Here is a 6,279-nt window from a genome sequence, read left to right on the forward strand (position 1 = left end):
TGAATAATCTCTTGTGTTAGGAGAATATTCTCGGTTATCTGTCTACCTTTGACAAAGCCAGATTGATTTTCAGAAATGATCTTAGGCAAAATGGTGTTGATTCTCAAAGCAAGGATTTTTGATAAAATCTTGTTAGAGAAATTACTTAAACTGATAGGTCTAAGTTTAGAAAAACAGTCCGGAGAAGTAACCTTAGGAATTAGAGTTAAACAGGAATGAGTATAGAACTTAGTAAGATCAGCTCCGTGAAAGAAAGAAAGCACAAAAGATACTACCTCTCTTCTGATGATATCCCAGCAATGTTGAAAAAAATGGCCATTAAATCCATCTGGACCTGCATAACTATTTGGATCCATAGAATCTATAGCTATCTTGATTTCCTCTTCTGTTGGGATTTTAGTCAAATGAGAGTTGTCCTCAGCATTGATCAAATTATCACAGTCTCTTATAAAGTCCAGGTTCACAACCCTTGGATTTTCGGTGAAGATACCACTGAAGTAGTCAATCGCAGCCTGTGAAATGTTAGCATTTCCTTCTACCCACTGACCCTGCTAGTCCTTGATTTTGTAAATCTGGGCTCTTCTTCTTCTAGCCCTTATAGTGCTATGAAAGTATTTTGTGTTGGAGTCTCCATCCTCAGCCCATTTTATTCTTGCTTTCTACCTGATGATTGAGTCTTCCATTTTCAACCACTTGATGTATTCAGCTCTGGACTTATTGAGTAGCATTCTGTCAGTATCAGAGTCTGAGGTCAAGTATGTAGTTTCAGCAGCGGAGACTTCATTCTCCATTTCCTTGACTCTCTGAAACACATCTCCAATATTGTCTCTAGACCATTTACTAAGTTCCTTGGCCACCATTTTAAGCTTTTGATGAAATCTTCACATAGTATTACCATATACTTCAGTCTCCCAAACTATTTTAACCAATGGGAGAAAATCTTCTTGGTCAGTCCAAAAATTAAGAAACTTAAAGTATTTGATTACCGGTTGGTTATCGTTAGTGCAGTTGACCAATAGAAGGTTATGGTCTGAGCCAGTCTTTGAGAGGTGCTCCACAGTGATATTTGTGAATCTATCAGCCCATTCCTCATTGTGAAAAAGCCTGTCTAGTCTCATATGGATTCTTTCAGTACCTCCTCTGCCATTACACCAAGTGTGAATATTACCTACAAAACCAGCATCAGTCATACCACAATCATCCATACAATTTATAAAATCTAGACAAGTACTTAATCTAAAAGGGGCACCCCTTTTTTTCTCTTCAGCTTCCATTATAGAGTTGAAATCCCCACCAATGACCCATGGACCATCAATGATAGAATTTAAGTCTCTTAATTTTTGCCAAAGATCTTTCCTCTTGTTAGCTTTTGATCTAGCATATACAATAGTTATCCAAGACATATATGTACTTCCCTGCCAGTTAACCTGCAAAGTAACCTGTTGTCTAGTCTTGGAAATCACTGAACAAAAAATGTTAGAATTCCAGAAAATCCAGACTTTACTAGGTGAATTGGAGATGGCATGGTCAAATCCTAACCTTCTCCTAAAGTTATCAACTTTATTGCTTTTAAAAAAAGGTTCTTGCAAAGCAACAAAATCAATTTTATAAAGTTTGACTACCTTGGTTAGTCTTTCAAGTGCACCTTTGGAGGTTATCCCCCTAATATTCCATATTATGAACTTAATCATAAAGAAATCTTAGGTGGTGGAACAACCTTTCCAGATTGTTCAATATTTTCTGGGAGTACAGTATTGTCTCCCTTATTTGTGTTCTTACCTTTTTTGTTTTTGTTACCTCTTGGAGACAAACCTTGTTGTTGTATGATTTGTTCCCTTTCGTGTGTGATAGGATCTTTAATGTCCTTAGGGCTTGGAGCAAATATTTCCGTCAAACTGTCCAGAATCTGTGCCTCTTCTTCTTCAGTAACATCTAAAAAACTGTCTGGCACTTCTTCATCAGATGATATTCCTTCTATTTGATCCTCACTAGTGTCATAGCAATGCTCCTGATCAGAGTCATATTCTATATCTGGGCCATGTCTGTTTTGTTTTCCAGGGGGAATGAACTCAAGACTTCCCAAATCTATCACCAAAGTACCACCTTTTTGTTGCAAACACTCGGTGTCTGCAGTGATAGGGGACATATGTCCCTTATGAACTCCCTCAGAGCTGTTGTCTTGGCTGTCACGATCCTCATTTTCATTTATCCCTCGATTAACCTCCATCTTTGTTTTGAGCTACCTCCTTTGCTGTGATGTTTTCAGGTATCTCTTTGCTCTTAGATTGCTCTGGTTTATCAAGATTATCCTTGATATGGGCCTGTTTTGATTTCTGTTTCACCCATAGCATGTTCTTGAGGAATCTAGCTGCAGGTATGTTCTTTTTTTTCCTCCTCTTTTGTTTCTTTTTCTGTCCTTTAGGTCCAACACCCTTGATATTTTGCTCTCTATTTTCATTTGTAACATCTTTCTTTCTTGCCGCGCATTTTCTGTCATCATCTTCTTCTTCGCCGCACATTGTCATCTTCGTAGCATCTTTTCTTCTTTTCTTACTTGCTTCTTTCTTCTTTGCACATTTCTTTATTCTTGCTCATCTTCTTGAAATTTCTATTTTCCTTGATCGACCATCTGTGTGGTAGTTTGTTTCTGTCTTTCGTTGATCATGCTTATGTGGTTTGTTTGCTTGTGATTCTCGACCTTCTTTCACGTCCTTGTTGGAACTGTTTGCATTGGATTCCTTAGCATTTCCAGGAGCATTTTGTTCTTCCTTATTGGTATTGTTGGTTTTGTTCCGGGCTAAATTGTTCCCAGTTTCTCTAGTACCTTATTTATCATTTTGTTGATTTGTTGGCTTAACAAATGCCTTCTTATTTTTCCTCCTGGTGACTTCTGTGAAACCATCATCATCTTATTTTTTTGTAACCACTCCTTCTCCTTTTAGTTGTTGTGGTTCTCCTTGTTCCCCATGTTTTTGCTTGCTCGGCCCTTCCTCTGTAACAACCTGTTTTCCTTCCTGTTGATTAACTTTCTTTCCAGCTGCCACTTTACAATTAATTTGATCATGTCCTTGTAATCATAAGATTCAGCAAAATGCCGAGACTCCTTCGTATTCCAATTTTTGGTAATAACCTTTCAAACCAGCCCCTTTCTTTTCTATACCAACAAAAATAGAATTTGGGAGATTTTTTTCCAGATCCACCTCTATCCTTACTTTGGCTAAGTTTGGCCTAGTTCTTAGATTAGTAGCAAGATCTTCTTTTAATGGAGTTCCTACTTGCTGAAGAATTTGGCTAAGATAATTCCATTGGAACAAGTGATACTTCAATTTCGGTAATAAGACCCAAATTGGGGCTAAAGAAGTTGCCTCGTTTGGGTCGAAATCCGGAGACCACTTGAACATTCTCATCAAAGCATTATCAGTAGAAATAAATCTCCTAAAGTAGACATCATTTAGGTCGGCTTCATTATCAAAATCTAGAAAAATATGGCGATAATCACACACGCCTATACGCACTTTACCTTTTAGAGGAATCTGCTCTTTGAATTTAGTTCTAATCAAGTCGATTCGGGGTCTGCCATACGTGTATTTGCCCACTAGAGTCCATTTACACTGTTCAGTCATTACCCCATAGTAATTATCTGCATCAAAAATCGCCGCCGGAGTGCCGTTATGGACTGTTTGCCTGACCACCACTGGATCGTTATTAATAGGGATGAAAGGAGGTGGGTGTTCTTCAATTGCTCCCTTATAATCGATCTTCTTTGTTTTTGGCACCATAGAGGTGGTCGCCTTTGTGGTAGGGTCTTTGGGTTGATCTATACGCGCCGGTAATCCGGCCGCCGGTGGTGTCATTAGGTAGGAGAGTGACTATACGCGCTTGGAGGTGTTACCGTTGTGGTTCAACGTGTACTTGTGCGGAGAGCTTTTTCTTTTACAGGTCGTGTGGAGCTAAATGATTTATCTTTTCGACTACCTATTCTTCACTAATTGGTTGGTATCTTCTTGCTTAATTTGTGTGCCATTTAGTAGTCTTTATTCAATCTAGTCCAAAGAATCAAACTCTTCTTTTTTGGAAAGTCAAATCTTACATTACTGCCGTGAAATGGTTTTTACCACTATCTACCGCCAATTAACCCTCCCAGTTAGCACATAACAACCCAAATTAATACGTGGCCATTCACTTTTATAGTAAGACTCACATAGCATAAATGAGTACTCATATGTCTTAAATGTCTTAATTTTAAAGTTTTTGACGTGAAGCAGACGCGTCGAAACCCAAGCCCTTCGAATATATATAGAAATATAAATTGAAAAACAATAAAGATTATCGTTTCTAAGATTGACAAGAAAGAGAAAAATAAACCGCTAAGCCAAAGAGAGCACAACATGATAGTTCTACGTTACTGTCGCATTATTTATGGAGTCGACCTAGATCACAGGAGAGGATGTACAAATAGCAAGGGGTCATTTGGTAGGATGTATTAGAGAAAATAATGCATGTATCAGTTTTGATATTATTAATCCCTTGTTCGGTACATTTTTTAAACTTATATATAACTAATTAATACAAGTATAAGTTATACACCCAATTAAGTATTATCCTATGTATAGCTAATACATAGAAAAATCATGGTATTAACAATACCAAGCTATTAATACATGCATAAGCATGGTTGACAAAATTTCCCTTGAAGTCCCTCAAAGCTAAAGAATGTGGAGGGTACATATTTTTAGAAATTATCCAATGCATGTTATTTTTATGCCCCGTTTGACATGATTTGAAACCATGGTTTCAAACCATGTTTGGACATGCAATTTGAATATTTTAAGTTGTATTTTCTCTTATAGACATAAAAACCCCACAACTTGTGAAAACTATCAAAACATTCTCAATTCTTATACAATCTTACCAAATGAGCAAGTCATAGTTCATAACAAAATTAGTACACTACTAGAAGGCCTTTCTAAAAAATACAATATCAATTAATTAAACTTTAGTTCAATAAAAACGAAAATTTAACATGAATAGTAATGTAACTACTCTTTAATATAATCATCCCACATAAATTAAAGGTTGGTGGAAGTTAATGAGATTGGTAAATGATTGATGGGGGAATATCTACCAACTTAGGGGTCTTTTTTTACAAAATATAAACTTATGGGTTAAATTTTATATTTAAAAAAGTTGAAACCATGATTTGAAACCATGAGTGAAAACGCATGTCCAAACGCTGGTTTGGGGTCATGGTTTCAAACCATGGTTTGAAAACGCATGGCCAAACGCCTACTTAATACAGCATACCAAACAATCGATAAGAAATAATCTCAGCATAACTAATATCAGCATAACAAATCCCTGCATTACTAATCCCTCATTACCAATACACCCTATTCAATATGAACAAATATTATCTGCATTACCAATATAACCTATTCAGTATTATTCTTATACACCCTAGCAAACAACCCTTAATTGTATTAGTAGAATATCTTAACGTGCCTATAACAGGAGTTGATATAACAAATGACTTCTAAATTGAATTCAAATTTAGCTTTAAGTAAATATATTTAAACCCGGTATTCTTCTAATTCACTTTTTTCTGATATGTTATCGTTTTCGGCCAACTCTTTAGATCCATGCAAGGTCAAATCGAAGAGAAATTTCCTAAAGCATATGAAAAAGCCCCATGATAATATTCAAGGTAGTTCATAAGTACTTTTGCTAGCTTCAATTGTAAAATTTAGTGCACATACGCGCATGTGATTTGTCCCGATTTGTCATTCAATAACGGTGCAGAAGGCCGTTGCTTTTCTTTCTCTTTTCTTTTTTTGGGTCCTTCTCTAATATTGGGACCATGGCCTCACAAAAACTATTTTCACAAGAACATATACAGATGGTATTTAAATCATAAAAAAATATATGACAAGATTTGGGGTAAAACTAATGAACCGCATTAAAGAATATCCAAGATAATTAGATATACACATTATACATGCCATAGAGATGTAATCACAAAATTGATGTAAGGTGAGGAACCTGGTCCAATTAGTTGGTTCCTGTATGGGGGCCTGACATCTAATCCTAGCAGTGACATAGAATTCACTGTCCTGCATGCTGATCTAGCAACAACGTAATTTATAGAGAATCTTGGTAGATCTTTAACTGCAAATTTAACAACCGAGCGTGTAAAGTAGTAGAGCTATAATTCCAATATTATTACATTGTACGCTTCCTTTATTCTCTACGGTTAGGAGATCCTTTACAACCTTTAATTTT

Source organism: Lycium ferocissimum, chromosome 4 (genome assembly GCF_029784015.1).
Source record: "Lycium ferocissimum isolate CSIRO_LF1 chromosome 4, AGI_CSIRO_Lferr_CH_V1, whole genome shotgun sequence".
In the NCBI taxonomy this organism is placed as follows: domain Eukaryota; kingdom Viridiplantae; phylum Streptophyta; class Magnoliopsida; order Solanales; family Solanaceae; genus Lycium; species Lycium ferocissimum.